Genomic DNA, 18,706 nt, shown 5'->3' on the forward strand with positions numbered 1-18,706 from the left:
CAATTTGCTAAGGGGAAATAGGCGGTTTGAATGGACCGATGTGTGCGAGCATGCATCTCAAGATCTGAAGAAGCACCTATCCTATCAAAGCCCGTTAGTGGGAAGGTTTTATATCTCTATCTAACAGTAACCGAAAGCGCAGTCATTGCCGATTTAGTTTGTGGAAGTTTAGGCTTTATTTCCTGTCCCACGCGATACTTGTCCTAACCGATCAACCTTTATGGCAGGTTTCCCAAAAACCTAAAGCATTGGGACACTTACTAAAGTGGGCCATCAAACTCAGCCAGTTCAAAATTTTTTATAAACCACGAACATCTATAAAGGGGCAGGCCCTTACTGAATTTGTGTAACGACCAAAAAAATTTACAAGACTAATAATGCGAAATAATAATATTTTTAACCTTAAAAAGACTTAAAAATTTCGTATAAAAAAACTTTTAAAAACAATAATGCTTTAGTTTGGAACTATGTGCATACTTAATAAGTGATAACAACATTATAATGTTCTAAACATTCAAAATACTTAGCACAAGATATGTTCTTATAAAAGTAAGACAAATTTTCAAAAAGTGTAGATTTCCCACTATCGGGCCACATGTACATTTCCACAATGCAGACTCCAGTGCACACTACTCAGCCTTGCCTTTCAGCTTACCTATAACATGAAACAACTAGGTAAGTGAAAACGCTTAGTAAGATCAACCCAGCACAAATAACATTAATAAAGACAACCAAGTCTTAGCCATAATAACAACATTCCGAAATTTAACCAGAATTAGGGTTCCGGTATAATTGGGCCCTAAACATAACCAAAATTTTCAGGGCGTCTTGAAAAAATTGTGGTCATGCCCAATAACCAAAATTTCAAATCGAACCTATACGCAAAAAATCCCAGGGCAAAACAGATATATAGAACAATCTCTGTAACCCTAGAGTAGTCAAAACAATGACTGAGCAATCTTATCAACAACAACACCAACAAATACTATTCTAGAGGAAACTTAATTTTTTGACCCCAAATAAGTTCTCTACAACCTATATTCATATGCAACTATTCAATCATGCATCATATCAATATTCAATAAAGCAGTCGCCATATCAATTATCAACTATTGTCACGGGTATGACAACACCGGTCAAATAATGGTCCATGGTTATCAAACCCTTGGCCTCACTAGTGTATTTATTTGTCATTAGTAACATCAATGCCATTATATATTCTTACCTCCTCACATGCATATGAGCTCTGTGGAATAATGCTCTCAACCATTTCATCAATGTCAAAATTAAACCTCGACTCATGTCTGCTTGGATAACACCATTATATACTTTCTACAATAACTGTGTATACTTGTGCTCGTGACCTAAATCTAACCAGCAATACACTAGTTATTCATGTTGTAGTCAAAGAAGTGTGGGTTGACTTACAAGTAGTCCTTAGCAATATGCGAGATTTTCCTCTACTAGAAGTCCCATCCTCTATTAGCTACTATTGTAGATTAATTATGGCAATTAATAATTATTAAGTTTTCTTTGGGCATTAAGATCAATATATAAAATATTGAACTAGTACAACAATTCGCTATTGGTTTTTCAAACCTTTCCTCTAAGTCCTCGGGAACCTTAGATTCTTTAGATAGGTTCGACACTAATTACTTTCCAAGATTTATTCTATTCTCAACCCTAGCAGGATTTTCTAAATGTAGAGTACTAATGATGCACTAAGTTTAATCCCTTAACAAATAGTGGCAAAGAAAATTGCTCAATTAATACTGGATAATAAAGAAATAAGTTTATATTTTGACTTTAATTAGGTCCTAGAATAATTGATTTATTCTTAAAAATACCATAAGATTTATTTAGAAAAGAATTGGTTTTCCCTTAATTATTTTTGAAAAATAGCCTTCCCATTTTAATTATTATGATTTATTTATTTATTTTAAGGTGAATCTTAACATTATATGTTTATTCCATTTAATGGTTTCTAAAATAATCATATTACTTAGTTAAGGTAAAAATCTAAGTCTACTTTTGAATATCCTTTAAAATTATTTTTTGTAAAAAGTTTCAAAATATTTCCAAGTGATGAAAAATTGTTGAATTTGTTAAAATTTCCAAACTTTGGTAGGCTGCCATTGTAAATCTTTAGATCCAAAAGTTCCCAATTTTTATAGAGCCATTCTTGGATATCTCAAGAAGTTCCATCCAATGTTTAGAAAAAAAAAATACATATTTTAACTAGGTGAAAGTTGTCACCATAAAGTATGGTGTGAAACTGTTTTAAAATCCATATTTTTCCTAAACTTAGGAGAAATACAAAATCCAGTCGGCTTGGTATTTTGATCAAATTTTCTTTGGTCCAAATTAGGTTATGCTAAAAATATCCTTGAGAAAAATTAGGCAATTTTTTTTTGTTTGGTGAAAAACGTTAAACAAGCTGGTTGCCTAGAAGGTTTTATTTGAAAATCTTATATTTTCTTCTAAATTTAGAAGGATATAATTCCTAACGTTTTAATTATCTTTTTATGAAACCTTTCCAGTTTGATTAAAGATATAAAAATAGTGTTCAGTTTGAAAATCAGCTAAAAATCTTTAATTTTGCCTACTCAAATATTTTTACAAAGTGCAAGGGCCAAACTTACAAAAAACGTTTTTCCAGATTTCTTATCAACTTTAACATTTTATAACTCCCAATATATTAATCATATTTCCATGAAAATTTCCAGATTTAAACGTTATCATACCATAAACATTTTCACAAATTTCATTTTAAAATAATTTGATTTATCTTCTCAACATATTGCCCAAATTTCATGAATTCTATCTGCCAACATTTTTCCAAATTTGTATAAGTTTCACAAAACATGCATATCTCCTAGGATAACTTTTTTTGAGCATTTTAAATGCCTAAAATCATGTACTCTTTCTTCAAAACTGATTTATGGAGTTTATTTTTTATGAAATAACTCGTTATAGTAATGCTTGACCTTTTGGAAGTCAAGTCGAAAACTTTGGCAGCAAGCATAAGATCATACAACTTAGTGGAACTTTTGATTCCAAGCTAACAACAAACCCTACCACCATGAATGCATAACCATACATCATAAACACAATATTACAGGCCAAAAGAAAAAAAAAACACAAAACACTCTCATCCAAAACAGATTCCCTAAGCTTGTACAAAACATAAACCAAAGTGCACTAGAGTTTTACCTTAGTTGCTCTAGGTTTTGGTTGTGTGTGTTCCTCCTAGGTTTTGGGCCTCACCACTATCCTTTAATACCTTCAAACCTCTCTCAAAAAATTACCAAGTGGGATCATAACTGAAGGAAAAGAAAGAAACAAGGGAAGAAATGGACATTTTGAAACTAGAGGGTTACCTCCTTGATGATCAAGGTTGCATGCAAGCTTTCTAAGTGCGCTTGAGAGACTTGTGGCTGCCTTCAGCTTCTAGACCTTAAAACCATGGTTAAAAATGGTTAAAAATCAGAGATCATAATGCACAAATGGAGCCCTAGGCTTTGGCATAGAGAAGAACAAGAAGAAGGGGTACAAGAACTCACATTGAAACTTGGATTCTTAAGCTTTTTCTCAAGCTTCCATGGAGGTTTCCTTGAGGAAACAAGAGAGAGAGGGAGAGCAACAAAATTGAGAGGGAGAGAGAGGAGAGTTCTCTAAATTTTTTAGAGCTTGATTGAAAGAAATGAGAGAGAGTGGAGTGTAGGGTGGGTTGCCAAGTGATAAGATGAGTGATGTGGCGTGGGTTGGGGTGGAGTGGCTTCCTAGGCTCAACAGGTATCATAAGATACTATTTAGAGTTGACTACCACATGCTACTAGCCTCATACACTCAGCCACTACTAATGATCCCTTAATTTTCCCACTTTGATGTAAATAATTAACTGAAAAACTTAATACTATAGTGCATTCTCGGATTTTGGCATGAATACCCTTTGAATTATGCCTAAAAGTTAACTTAAGGGTGGTTGAGACAAAAAATAAGACCCAATGGTGGTATAAACCTAAAACCCATTAAAACATGATAAAAATGTAAATATGGCCACCTAAAATATAATCAAAGTCTCGTTATAGCATTTGTGGAAACCATTTAATTTGTTTACTCCAATAAGGCCAAATAAGCATTTTTTTTTCTCAAAATGCATAATGCAGGATTCTTTCCTAAGAATTTTATTTAAAATTCTCTCATAGCATTCTTAATATTCCTATGCCCAAAATAAATGTTTTTTCCATAATGATTTATTTTCCAATATTTATGATCCGAGATTTTACCCGTGTAAGGTTTTAATTTCGGTCCGGGACCAAAATTCTTACTGTTTTCCTAAAAAATTAGCATGATGATGTGGGATAAACATAAGGCATGTGAAAGTCACATGACAAGCCATTATTGGAAGACTGGTTGACCTAATACTAGACAAGAGAAGGAAACATGCTATAAGACACGTGCATGAGTCATGCAGAGCAGCAGGAAAAGGTGTCAGTCAAAAGACATTCAACCAGATCTTCTCGATGAAACACAGTTAAAGCTTAAAGTTAGTGAAATGTATAGATATTTCTGGGATATCTGCTATTTCAAATGTAAAGTGTATTATTTACATATTATTTTATTATTACTTGTTGTACAAGTTACGCAAAGCTCATGGCCCATCTTTGTAAGTCATTAAGTCTATAAATAAAGACTCAAGGATTCATTATTCTTGAGGCTATAATTATTTATTTTGAGAGAGTTCATAAGATTCGAGTGTTGTTATACACGTTCTTGTATCCTTCTTCCTAACTTGTGAAACTCAATGTACTCTAGTTTGCTGATTGTTTGTTGTACGGGATTTACACTAATAAATGTACTAAATGGACGTAAGTCATTACCAACTATCAGAGCCGAACCATTATAAATCTGTGTGTCGTTTATTATTCATTGATTATTCTTAAGCTCAATATTTATTTCATATCGTTTATTTGACTCACTGTCGTTGGCCAATTCTTGGGTAAACATTTTGGTGCTTTCATTAAGAGTTGTATGCAAGAAGATCAAAGTTAAGAAAATATGGTTAAGTCTACTAGGAGAACGCAGGGTCAGCAGGCTGGTCAGACGTCTAAGAACCCTCAGAATCCACCTCCTCTGCCGGGAGTCACTGAGGAGTAGCCTCAAGTTGGACTGTAGGAAGAAAGTGAAGAATTAGACGTTGAAATCCTGCGAGTAGCCATGGGGGTGTTGGAGGATGAGTTAGCCACACTAAAGGCTAAAGTGGAGAATGTAGCTAAGACTATGTTCATGTAGCAAATGGATATTGGCAGACAAATGCGAGAGCTCAATGATACGTAAGTTGCAACGGTTCGGCGTCAGAGACATGCAACTATGGCCTTGGAGGGAGCTATACAGTTAGCACAAGGAATTCGACCTGCACAAAACCCTATCCAGGAAACACCTCAAAATCTGAAATCTCCTCCAAACCCCTAACTTGAGCAACCACAAAATCCTCAACAACCAGAACAACATTGAGTTGCCCAACCTGAAAAATAGCCCCAGAATTCTAGTAGATGTAATGAGCAGTGTCAGCATCCTCGTTCTGGTTAAGTTAGCGAACAACCACCTCAACAGAATAGGGATGAACTATTGGGAATACTTATATAGGATCTTGTTTATTTTAATGTAAATCTTATATTAAACAAATTAATATAAGACAACCTAGAACATGTTTCTATAATTGAATTTAAATAGAGATAATGATATGAACACTTACATTATACGCAGCGGAATGTATTAGTCCTTCCTTCAGTTTCTCTAACCCTTGAATCCTTTCTGTTGTAGGGTCTCACCAAGAAACTGAAATGATTGTCAATTTTCTTCACAGTCTTCCAAAGTATCCTTAGAATAACCTGGACTAGAGTGGGAAATTCTCAACACATGAGATAGATACAAAGAGAAGAAGAATAGTGGAGAATATTGAGGCTTAGAAAAGAACTTATGTTGTAGAGAGAATCTAAAACCTAGAGGATCAAGAATAGATCTTCTGATCTTCTCAAAACAAGTGATTCAAAAATATTTTTTCAACTCTCACTTAGCATTTCATTTATAGGCTCAATTAGGTCATTTATTTTAATTAAAAAATCAATAAATAATAGATAATATCAGCCATTAGGTCGAAATTATCATGGGCTTTAGGCCCGTAAAATTTCTCATTTAATTATATGCCCGTTGGACTTAAAATCAAAGCATGTATTATTTTCTATTGATTAATTAATTAAATAGTATTTTGAACCGTTTATCAAATTAACTATTTATAATTTGAACCATGATTAAAACTTATTTATTAATTTAGACACCAATTTTTCTTAATTAATAAATCTGCCCTAAAATCTCTTTTCTTCTTTAAATTGTACAACTCCGCGAAACTATCAAAAATTGACTTTGTCAACTTTGATAATTCTAATTGATTATTAAATCAATTAATTGAGATTATCTAGATGATTTTATCCAAGGTACAATGGGGACCATGGGCCTATGAAATCAAGCAACAATAAGTGTTGCGATAATTTTGCTATGCAAGTGCACACAGTCGCAAACTCGTAATAAAATGGTAAAACCAAGTATCGTCCTCAAGGACTGAGTTATCAATTACCAGTCAATTAATTTCTTGTTCTATTTGATGAATTGAAATTCTTGATTTTTTTAAAATACAGCAAAAGAACCAATAAAGTGCAGAAATAATAATCGACAATTAAATAGAATAATAACTAATAGTAAAACTTTTAATTTAATCACTGAGAAACAATTAGGATATTCAATCTCATCAACTATCCTTCCTATTATTCCCTAATGCAAAGTATGAATTCTTCTTATTTTTACCTAATTCAATTAACAAGTTGAAACAGCAGCCTATAATCATACTATGAATTATAAACTCAACCTAGGTGACAATTTCCTATATTTCTATGGTAAATTGAACCACAAAGGTAGCATTAAATTCCACAACTTAATAACAGTTACACAATTAATTCAGATACTTTCGTTCTAAATTAGAATTATGTCCAATATAACCACAGCATAATTAAATCTCACTTCTCAGATTTTGACTTAAAAACATATATATATGACTAAAGATGGCCAATCAATAATCAATCTATAAGAACAGGTTATAAGGAATTGAAGAAGATTGAAGAAGAGGAAATTAAAATTGCATTAGGTCATTACAGAAATTCAAGTGATTCAATTGAACATCCTAAACAGAAAATTAGTTCATAGTCATAGTGCTAATCACAACAGAAATTAAAGATAACATCAGGAAGAAAAGAAAAACATGTAAAAAATACTCTAAGCTTCAGCCTCCCAAAACCAGAACTCCTCCTTCGTCCGTACGTACTTTTCTTCTCCTTTTCATCATTTAAAACCTAGGATCTTCAAAGTTTAAAGAGGCGGGCCGCGGTTCTACATACACTATGCCGCGACCCGTATCACAATTTCTGGGCAGAAAATCCTCTGAATGCCGCGGCCCTCTGAAGCCATGCCGCGGCCCGCATCGTCGCTTTCTGGGCAGGGTGCCCATCTATGACGCGGCCCGAAGACTTCCTGAAAAACAATGCTTCTGTTTCCCACCTAGCCGCGGCTCCACTTTGCTCATGCCGTGGCTCTTAAGGGAATTCCTAATTCTTCAAGTTTTCATCCCAAATTTTCACCAACACTTCCAAATTGTGTTAAAAACCATTCTTGATCGAAATATGATGGAAAACTCAGTTATTTCTTCCCTTTCTTTGGCATTTTCTTCCACATGCTCAATTCTTCCTGATATTCACAAAAACAACCAAACAAAGCATAAACCCGCGCTAAATGAAGGAAAAACAAAATAAAAGACTACTAAAAACATCACCAAAACATAATAAAAACTAGACTCAACAAACTCCCCCAAACTTAACCTTTACTCGCCCTCGAGTAAAGACCAAGTTAAACTAACAAAAAGAAACAAACACAAACGAACAAGCTAAACCATCATTACCATCTACACTGCTTTGCCAAAACTCATGAAATCTCAATTGCAATATTTATAACCATAATTTCAGCTCAATTGCCTTAAAGTCCAACTTATACAATTCAAATAGGGAAATCAATAATATATCATGAAAATGACTACAACACTTGGATTCTATCATATATGCTCAACTCATTCCAGACAATTCCACAAACCAACTCTACAATATACTTGCATTATTTGACCTTCTCCACTAATGTCAACAACACATGTTTTGAAATCAAAAGGACTTTCACAGGTTATAGTGTTAGGCTTAGGTAAGGGTAGATGAAATTCTCATTTAGGCTCAGTCGTTACCATAAGCATAAAAAACCTTGAAACCCACCAAATTTCTCTTTACCACACCAAAAATCACCCTTTTATACAATTAGAGAGAGAGAGATTACAACACTTTTCATTATTTTCTTCTTTTCTTTTCTTTTCTAGACTTATCACTTTTTTTTTTTTTTTTCAAATCACACTCCCCCAAACTTATTATTTTCTATATATATATGATCAAGGAGTGTGACAAAGTGATATTAATTTTTTTTTTCAAAGACTTCTCTCTCTCTCTTCTTTTTGTACAATCATACTATATTGCAATCATACCAATTCCTTACTATTTTTCCTTCTTCTTTCCCAAAAATTATATGCTTATGATAACAAAAGGAAAGGAAAACACAAATAAAGAAGTTAAGAAATTTAGGCACAAGTAGTATGATCAAGAACAAAAACCAAGTTTAAGGCTCAAAAAGGGTAACTAAGGATAATTAACTCAAGGTCGGCTTAAAAGGCATAATCGATCCAATAAAATTGCCTAAATCACTTTTCTAAACACATGTCATCAAGAATTTCGCCTCAAATGCCAAATAATGCAAGTTCTATTAGATTCAAATTGTCATTCCACCAACCCTAGTCAGACACATATAATACAATCCAAAATGTTGTCTTTTCAAAACATATTAAAAATTTCCCACAAAACTTTTTAAATTCAACTCTAAAACAATTGAACCAAGCACACAGTTGAATTCAATTTCCTTTTCATGAGAAAAGACAAAGCAACTACAGACAAGAATGATGGTTTAACATTTACACTAACCACAGAAAATAACACAACAGACTAAAGAAAACTAAACTAGACAACGCAAAAAAAAAAAAAAAAAAAAACAAAAAAAACAAAATAAGCTCCCCCCCCAAACTTAAGATGCACATTGTCCCCAATGTGATAAAGAAAAGAACAAGGGAAGAGAACTTACCTGACGCCACATCAGTATGGCGGTGGAGGTGGTGGAGGTGGCCACTGATATGGAGTGTACTGTGGCAGTGGAGTGAAATAATTCTCATCAGCTGAACTCATAGTCCACCTCGTGACCAAAGTATTCAACTCCTCAATGTGAGCCCGCCCATATTCATTTTGTTGCACCATAAAGTCATTATAGTTCTGATTTTGCGCCTGCTGCGATTGGATTAAATACTGATTTTGTTGAATAATGTAATCCAATCGAGCATGCGTACGCTGCGTGTGCTCATCAATCGGTCCTCCAATTGCCAAATTTTCAGGTGGGTTGCTGGGACCTGCTTCTTCTACTTCCTCCTCCTTAGCTTGATCAGGGTCCCCTGTTTCATCAGCCCGGCTGCGCTTATTTGGCTGAGTAGAGGCAGGCTGCGTAAGAGAGGCTGGAGGGAAGGCCGTAAACAAGGTCTGATTGATTGCCCCCATTGGCCTCCGGACTAGATCGCTGGAAAAGGTTGGTACCTCATAAGTGGTGCATAAAGTCGAGAGGAAGGTACCATGGGCGACACCAGCTGTAGTGTTGAATCTACTGATGTTGCGTATGCTATATCGAATAATGCGGCCCACATCGACCTTCTTTTGGGTCATGATAGCATACACTAACAAACAACGCTCTCGATCAACAGAAGACAGATGAGACGTCGGCAGTAAACGTGCACTCACAAAATAAACCTACGCCTTCGCAACTGGGTTTAGCTGCCACCTGAACAACTCTTTGGGCCTCCCATTATGATAACTGAAACGTGCCCCTTCCATACTCAAGACCGCAGCCACCGCATCATAGTCTGGCTCCTCGAAATGGGCCAACTGCCAGTGTTCATCCTCTTGTGCAGAAAATGAGGGAAGATCCAGTAATTGGTTGAATGCGTAGGATGTTGTAGGCACCAATTTGCCCCTGACAAAATTATTCTGTTCTGCATCTTGATATGAGAAGTTGGCGAAAAATTCATATATAATAGAGCAGTTGGCTGAATCCACATGGGTCGAGTCACAAAACAAATTCCATCTACGTCGCACTATTTCAGCTTTGATAAGTTCATAACCAGGGTGTTGTACAGCAGGGGCCTCATTAAGGTCAAACCCCCTTTCCCTTACCACCGATCTTTTATAAATTTTTTTAAACAACTCGGCAGCGTCCTTATTGACAAATAAATTAGTGTCATACTCAGCTGGGGCAGGTGGTGTTGGTGGTGGTTGAGTGCGTGATGATGATGCTTTCTTGGAGGAGGTGCCTCTAGGGGGATTTCGCTTAGGACCCATAATATCTTTCAAAAAGAGCCAACTAAACCCCCAAATATGCTCTCAAGAACTTGAGTATAATTTCCTTTTTGGTGTCACTCCCCCCAAACTTACTAATTACCACAATCAACAGCCCCAAACACTAATGACCACAATCAACAATTGGCAAAACCCTTAATCCTCTCACAAGAATAACAAAGAACAATCCACAACACCACAATGCAATCTAATCTCCAATCAAAAGCATTAGAATAAAGAAGATACACTTACTTGAATGGCACAAAAAATCTTCTTTTGGTCTCCTTGACTGATGGAAGTCTAAAAAAAATAGAGAGAAAAAGAAGTTTGGAGTGTGATGTAGATTGTGAGAGTGACTGAATGAGACAATGGCTGATTTAGGGCTTTTTATCCCAATTTTCGGACTAGGGCCGCGGCATTACCTTGACTATGCCGCGGCCCGCATAAAATTTCCAGGATGGAATGCCGCGGCCCTCTCAAACATATGCCGCGGCCCACCTTGTTATTCTGGGAAAATTGGGGCTTAATGCCGCGACCCTCCTCAGCCATGCCGCGGCCCGCCCCTATACTGCCAAATCCGTGGGCCTCTGGAACCCCCAATGCCGCGGCATCATATGGCTATGCCGCGGCCCTTAAGGAATTTTTATTTTTTTGATTTTTTAAAGTTTTTTTCATTTTTCACGTTTTTCACGATTCTAAAAGTCTAAAAATAAACCAAATATCCATTGTTTACAAATACAAAAGTAAAATAAATAACAAGTAAAATATAGGGTGCCTCCTACAAGCGCTGTCGTTAACGTCATTTAGCCGGACGCTGAACCCCTCTTCAGAGAGGCTTCAGATGGAGGATAGACTTCGCTTGATCAAAACTACCACCCAAGTAGGGCTTCAATCTCTGACCATTGACTTTAAAGGAATCACCTGAGTTGCCCCGAACTTCTACAGAACCATATGGAAAAACTTGAACTACAGTGAATGGCCCTGACCACCTTGACTTCAGTTTGCCAAGAAACAGCCGCAGTCTTGAATTGAAAAGAAGTACCTGCTACCCTGGTTGGAACTCTTTTCTGATTAAGTTCTTGTCATGCCAAGCCTTTGTTCTTTCTTTATAAATCTTGGCATTCTCATAAGCCTCATTTCTGAACTCATCAAGTTCATTCAGTTGCAACAGTCTTCTTTCACTAGCGGCACTCCAATCATAATTTAACTTTTTCATAGCCCAAAATGCCCTATGCTCCAATTCGACTGGTAGATGACACGCTTTACCAAACACCAACCTATAAGGAGACATGCCTATTGGTGTTTTGAATGCAGTTCTGTATGCCCAAATCGCATCATCTAACTTTTTCGACCAATTTTTCCTCGAACTGTCAACGGTCTTCTCAAGGATGCTCTTGATTTCTCTGTTCGAAACTTCAGCTTGCCCATTTGATTGAGGATGATAAGGCAAAGCTTTTCGGTGATAAACTCCATAACGAGCCAGTAGTGCATCCAATTGCTTATTCACAAAGTGTTTCCCTTCATCACTAATCAGAGCTCGGGGAGTGCCAAATCTAGTAAAAATATGTTTATGCAGAAAATTAAGCACAGTTTTACCATCATTGGCTCTATTTGCTGCAGCCTCCACCCATTTGGATACATAATCCACTGCCAATAGAATATATTCATTGTTGTAAGACGGTGGAAAAGGCCCCATGAAATCGATGCCCCATACGTCAAACAGTTCCACCTCAAGAATCCCTTGTAGAGGCATTTCGTTTCTCCTCGAGATATTGCCAGTTCTCTGACATCTATCACAAGCCTTGACAAACACATTGGCATCCTTGAATAATGAAGGCCAATAGAAACCGCTTTGTAATACCTTAGCCGCCGTTCTTGATGCTCCAAAATGCCCTCCGCATTGTTGAGTATGACAGTGATTAAGAATGGACTGCATCTCTTCTTCAGGAACACACCTTCTGATAATCTGATCAACACAGTGCCTATAGAGAATAGGTTCCTCCCAATAGTAGTGTTTCACCTCAGAAAATAATTTCTTTAATTGCTGCTTTGACATTTCAGAAGGCACAATTTTTGCAACCAAAAAGTTCACTATGTCTGCAAACCACGGGACAGCTAAAGTATCACTTACCCCAAACAACTGCTCATCAGGAAAGTGATCATTGATTTGCACTGCTTTCTTATTTTCAGTCTCCTCCACCTCAAGTCTAGAGAGATGATCAGCTACCACATTCTCGCTGCCCTTCTTGTCATGAATCTCCATGTCAAATTCTTGAAGCAACAGAATCCATCTAATCAGGCGGGGCTTGGCATCTTTCTTTGACATCAAGTATTTAATGGCAGAGTGATCAGTGTAGACAATCACCTTGTTACCAATCAGATATGGTCTGAATTTATCGCAAGCAAACACAATAGCTAGTAACTCTTTTTCTGTAGTGGCATAATTCAGCTGAGCATCATTTAGAGTCCGACTAGCATAGTAAATAGACCTGAATACCTTGTCAATCCGCTGTCCCAGAACTTCCCCCACTGCGTAATCACTGGCATCACACATCAACTCAAAAGGCAATTCCCAATTCGGAGCTATCACAATTGGAGCAGAAATCAGCTTTTCTTTCAAGAAATTGAACGCCCTCAAACATTCGTCATTAAAATCAAAGACAACTCCATTCATAAGCAGATTCGAGAGAGGCTTAGACACCTTTGAGAAATCTTTGATGAATCTTCGATAGAACCCAGCGTGACCAAGAAAACTTCTAACTCCTTTGACTGAAACTGGTGGAGGCAGCCTTTCAATGGTAGAAATTTTCGCTCTATCTACCTCAATTCCCTCACTTGAAATTTTATGGCCAAGAACAATCCCCTCTTTCACCATAAAATGGCATTTCTCCCAATTCAACACCAGATTAGCCATCTCACAACGACGCAGCACGTTCTCCAAATTACCCAAACAGAGGTCGAATGATGAGCCAAAAACAGAGAAATCATCCATGAAAATCTCAATACACCGGTCTACCATGTCTGAAAATATGGCCATCATGCACCTTTGAAATGTTGCAGGGGCATTGCATAGTCCAAATGGCATTCTCCTGAAAGCAAATGTGCCATAAAGACATGTGAAGGTTGTTTTCTCTTGATCCTCTGGTGCAATAGCGATCTGATGATACCCAGAATACCCATCTAAGAAACAGTAGTAGCTATGGCCTGCCAATCTGTCAAGCATCTGATCAAGAAAAGGCAAAGGAAAATGATCCTTCCTTGTTGCCTTATTGAGCTTGCGGTAGTCTATACAAATTCGCCACCCCGTTACAGTCCTTGTTGGAATGAGTTCATTGTTCTCATTTTTCACCACAGTCATTCCACCCTTCTTAGGTACCACTTGTACAGGGCTCACCCATGCACTATCAGAAATTGGGTAGATCACCCCAACATCCAACCATTTAAGAATATGCTCCAATACTACATCCTTCATGGCTGGATTGAGTCTTCTCTGAGCCTCTATGGATGGCTTGCTATTCTCCTCCAATAAGATTTTATGCATCACTGTCGCTGGGCTTATTCCTCTAATATCTTCCAAGGTCCACCCAATGGCCAATTTATGCTTCCTTAGAACCCTCAACAGTTTCTCCAATTCTACCTTTGACAAGTCAGCTGACACAATGACAGGTAAGGTTTCATTCTCTCCCAAATAAGCATATTGCAAGTGATCTGGGAGGACCTTTAATTCCAACGGTGGTGGCTGCTGAATGGAGGTTAGCGGTTTATCAGTCGCATCCGCTAATTCTTGGAACTTTTTCCAATATGGTAAGAAAGAGTTGATCCAGTTGACACATTCTCTGATCTCAGCATCCTCATCATCATCGTCCTCATCACCCAATAATACTGCCTCTAAGGCATCACTGCTCATCCTTCTCTTGGAGACTGCCTTTTCTATCATATCCAAACTAAAGCAACTATCACTAACCACTGGATACTTCATAGACTTGAAGACATTAAAGACCACCTCATCTCCTTGAACTCTCAGCTTAAGCTCTCCTTTGTGAACATCAATAAGAGCTTGGCCTGTGGCTAGAAATGGCCTACCAAGAATAATAGGGACATCTGTGTCCTCCTCCATGTCCAGAACAATAAAGTCAGTGGGAAATATGAACTTATCCACTTTCACAAGAACATCCTCAATAATACCTTGTGGATGTGTTAACGATCGGTCTGCGAGTTGTAAAGTGACAGTTGTTGGTTTTGCCTCCCCCAAACCAAGTCTTTTAAAAACAGATAAGGGCATCAGATTGATACTTGCCCCCAGATCACATAAGGCGTGCTTACATTCAAACTTGCCAATGGTGCAGGGTATGGTGAAACTCCCCGGATCTCTCAGCTTTTGGGGTAACTTCCTTTGTAAAATAGCGCTGCACTCTTCAGTGAGTGCTACAGTCTCATAGTCCTCCATTCTCCTTTTCTTTGACAGAATCTCCTTCATGAACTTAACATAACTGGGCATCTGCTCCAAGGCCTCCGCAAAAGGAATGTTTATGTGCAGCTTTTTAAACACCTCAAGAAACTTAGAAAACTGTTTATCAAGGGTAGTCTTTCTAAGCCTCTGAGGGTATGGAACTCTAACTGGCTGCTCAATAACAACTGGGAGAGTCTGTTCTGACTTCTGATGGTCTTCAGTAACCCTTTCTGAATCAGACTGTGCACCCATCTCTTTTTTCTGAACCACTGCCTGTGGAGGTCTAGGCTGCTCTGTTTGCTTCCCACTCCTTAGAGTAATTGCCTGAACTTGCTCCTTGGGGTTGACTTCAGTATTACTAGGCAAGTTTCCCTGGGGTCTGTTATTGAGCATATTGGCCAACTGCCCAACCTGTGTCTCAAGGTTTCGAATAGAGGATCTGGTCTCAGTCATAAATTGAGTCTGAGTGTTAGTAAGAGTCAACAGGGCAGCTTGCAGTTCATTAGGTCTCTTAGGTTGAGGCATTGAGTGTTGAGGCCTAGGCTGCATTGATGACGAAGCTTGATTCATAGGTGGCTGAGGCATGTTATTCTGAAACTGGCCCTGAAACTGAGGTTGTTGGCCTTGATTATTCTTCCATGAAAAATTTGGATGATTTCGCCACCCTGGATTGTAGTTGTTGGAGAATGGATTATTGAGTGGCCTCTGAAAATTTCCCACCGCCTGAACTTGGGCATGATCCATTGGGGTGTTATTATTAATACAGATAGGGCACTGATCAACAGAATGAGCACCACCACACATTTCACACCTCACTGCCATCTGAACCGCATTAGCAGATACACTACTCTGTTGCAACTGCTTGGTCAAAGAGGCTACTTGCGCTGTTAAAGCAGTGATTGCATGCAGCTCATGCACCCCAGCTACCTTTCTGACTCCTGATGATCTTTCCTCAGACCACTGATGGTTGTTTGTAGCCATATCCTCCAGCAGCTCATAAGCACCAGCTACGCTCTTGCTCATAAAAGTGCCACCTGCTGCAGCATCTATAATAGTTCTGGTTGTTGGACATAAACCATTGTAGAAATTCTGTACTAGCATCCACTGTTCAATGCCATGATGAGGACATCTTCTCAAGAGTTCCTTAAACCGTTCCCAAGCTTCATACAGTGACTCTCCGTCATTCTGGCAAAAGTTATTTATCTCTCCCCTCAATTTAGCTGCCTTTGACGGAGGGAAGAATTTGGATAAAAATTTCTGAGCTAGATCTTGCCAAGTGACAATGGAGTTTGGCTGCAGAGAGTTCAGCCAACTTTTAGCTCTGTCCCTTAGAGAAAATGGGAAGAGCCTAAGCTTGATTGCGTCATCACTCACCCCATTATATTTGAAGGTTCCACACAACTCCAGAAAGTTGGACAAATGGGTGTGAGGATCTTCAGAGGGCAACCCATTGAATTGCACAGAAGACTGCACCATTTGTAAAATAGCAGGCTTGATTTCGAAGTTGTTGGCCTCTACAGCTGGTGGGCGTATACTATTTTGTACTCCCGTCAGAGTGGGTAGTACATAATCTCTCAAGCTCCTCTCAGCGTTGGTCTGAGCCTGAACCCCTTGCACAACTCCTGGATTTAGACCATTCCTGCCATCCCCATCATTTTGTGCCATCTTCACAGAATTCTGGGCCTCTCTCTTATTCTTTCTGATTTGATTGCAGGACTTTTCAATCTCGGGATTCAAAGGAACTAGTGTGGTTTTTCCTTTTCTGCCACGCATATACCAAAATTCACCTGAGATAGAAAAATTTAGCAACTAAACAGATTAGAAGCAAATAAATTAAAATCAAATTAGAATAAAAATTAATTAGACTGATATTGATAATTATTTTCAGTCCCCGGCAATGGCGCCAAAAACTTGTTGCGATAATTTTGCTATGCAAGTGCACACAGTCGCAAACTCGTAATAAAATGGTAAAACCAAGTATCGTCCTCAAGGAATGAGTTATCAATTACCAGTCAATTAATTTCTTGTTCTATTTGATAAATTGAAATTCTTGTTTTTTGTAAAATACAGCAAAAGAACCAATAAAGTGTAGAAATAATAATCGACAATTAAATAGAATAATAACTAATAGTAAAACTTTTAATTTAATCACTGAGAAACAATTAGGATATTCAATCTCATCAACTATCCTTCCTATTATTCCCTAATGCAAAGTATGAATTCTTCTTATTTTTACCTAATTCAATTAACAAGTTGAAACAGCAGCCTATAATCATACTATGAATTATAAACTCAACCTAGGTGACAATTTCCTATATTTCTATGGTAAATTGAACCACAAAGGTAGCATTAAATTCCACAACTTAATAACAGTTACACAATTAATTCAGGTACTTTCGTTCTAAATTAGAATTATGTCCAATATAACCACAGCATAATTAAATCTCGCTTCTCAGATTTTGACTTAAAAACATATATATATGACTAAAGATGGCCAATCAATAATCAATCTATAAGAACAGGTTATAAGGAATTGAAGAAGATTGAAGAAGAGGAAATTAAAATTGCATTAGGTCATAACAGAAATTCAAGTGATTCAATTGAACATCCTAAACAGAAAATTAGTTCATAGTCATAGTGCTAATCACAACAGAAATTAAAGATAACATCAGGAAGAAAAGAAAAACATGTAAAAAATACTCTAAGCTTCAGCCTCCCAAAACCAGAACTCCTCCTTCGTCCATACGTACTTTTCTTCTCCTTTTCATCATTTAAAACCTAGGATCTTCAAATTTTAAAGAGGTGGGCCGCGACTCTACATACACTATGCCGCGGCCCGTATCACAATTTCTGGGCAGAAAATCCTCTGAATGCCGCGGCCCTCTGAAGCCATGCCGCGGCCCGCATCATTGCTTTCTGGGCAGGGTGCCCATCTATGACGCGGCCCGAAGACTTCCTGAAAAACAATGCTTCTGTTTCCCACCTAGCCGCGGCTCCACTTTGCTCATGCCGTGGCTCTTAAGGGAATTCCCAATTCTTCAAGTTTTCATCCCAAATTTTCACCAACACTTCCAAATTGTGTTAAAAACCATTCTTGATCGAAATATGATGGAAAACTCGGTTATTTCTTCCCTTTCTTTGGCATTTTCTTCCACATGCTCAATTCTTCCTGATATTCACAAAAACAACCAAACAAAGCATAAACCCGCGCTAAATGAAGGAAAAACAAAATAAAAGACTACTAAAAACATCACCAAAACATAATAAAAACTAGACTCAACAATAAGTTATCATAAATTTAACAAATAAATTTACTAACTTATTAATTCCTCATGACTCCACTAAAGACTCAGAATTGCACTCTTGAATTCATAGAACGCTCTATAAGCAATATAGATACGTTATTAGTTATCCATTGTTACAACCATAATTGTCACTCAATCTTTTATAGACTGTCTACAATGAGATGGGACTAAAAATATCGTTTTACCCCTCATTGTATTTTATCCTTAAAACACTTAGTTCCTTGTAAATGATATTTCAGTAAACTAATATTAATTACTGAAATGAGATCACAATCATTTAGCGCCTCGAACCAAATTTAAAGGAAACCGTCGTTTTACTTCTTCATCAGAAGCATTAGATCTTCATATCTATGATTAACACTCCCACTCAATTATACTAC

The 18,706-nt window shown here is 37.4% G+C and overlaps 1 non-coding gene across 1 annotated transcript; it reads left to right on the forward strand.

The window, feature by feature from the left end:
- The first annotated feature begins 16,132 nt into the window (after positions 1-16,132).
- LOC133813641 (small nucleolar RNA R71) lies at positions 16,133-16,239 on the forward strand. Its single transcript, XR_009884648.1, has one exon. It is a non-coding gene; the product is annotated as a small nucleolar RNA R71 (small nucleolar RNA).
- The last annotated feature ends 2,467 nt before the right edge of the window (positions 16,240-18,706 follow it).

This window comes from Humulus lupulus, chromosome 1 (genome assembly GCF_963169125.1).
Source record: "Humulus lupulus chromosome 1, drHumLupu1.1, whole genome shotgun sequence".
NCBI classification, from domain to species: Eukaryota; Viridiplantae; Streptophyta; class Magnoliopsida; order Rosales; family Cannabaceae; genus Humulus; species Humulus lupulus.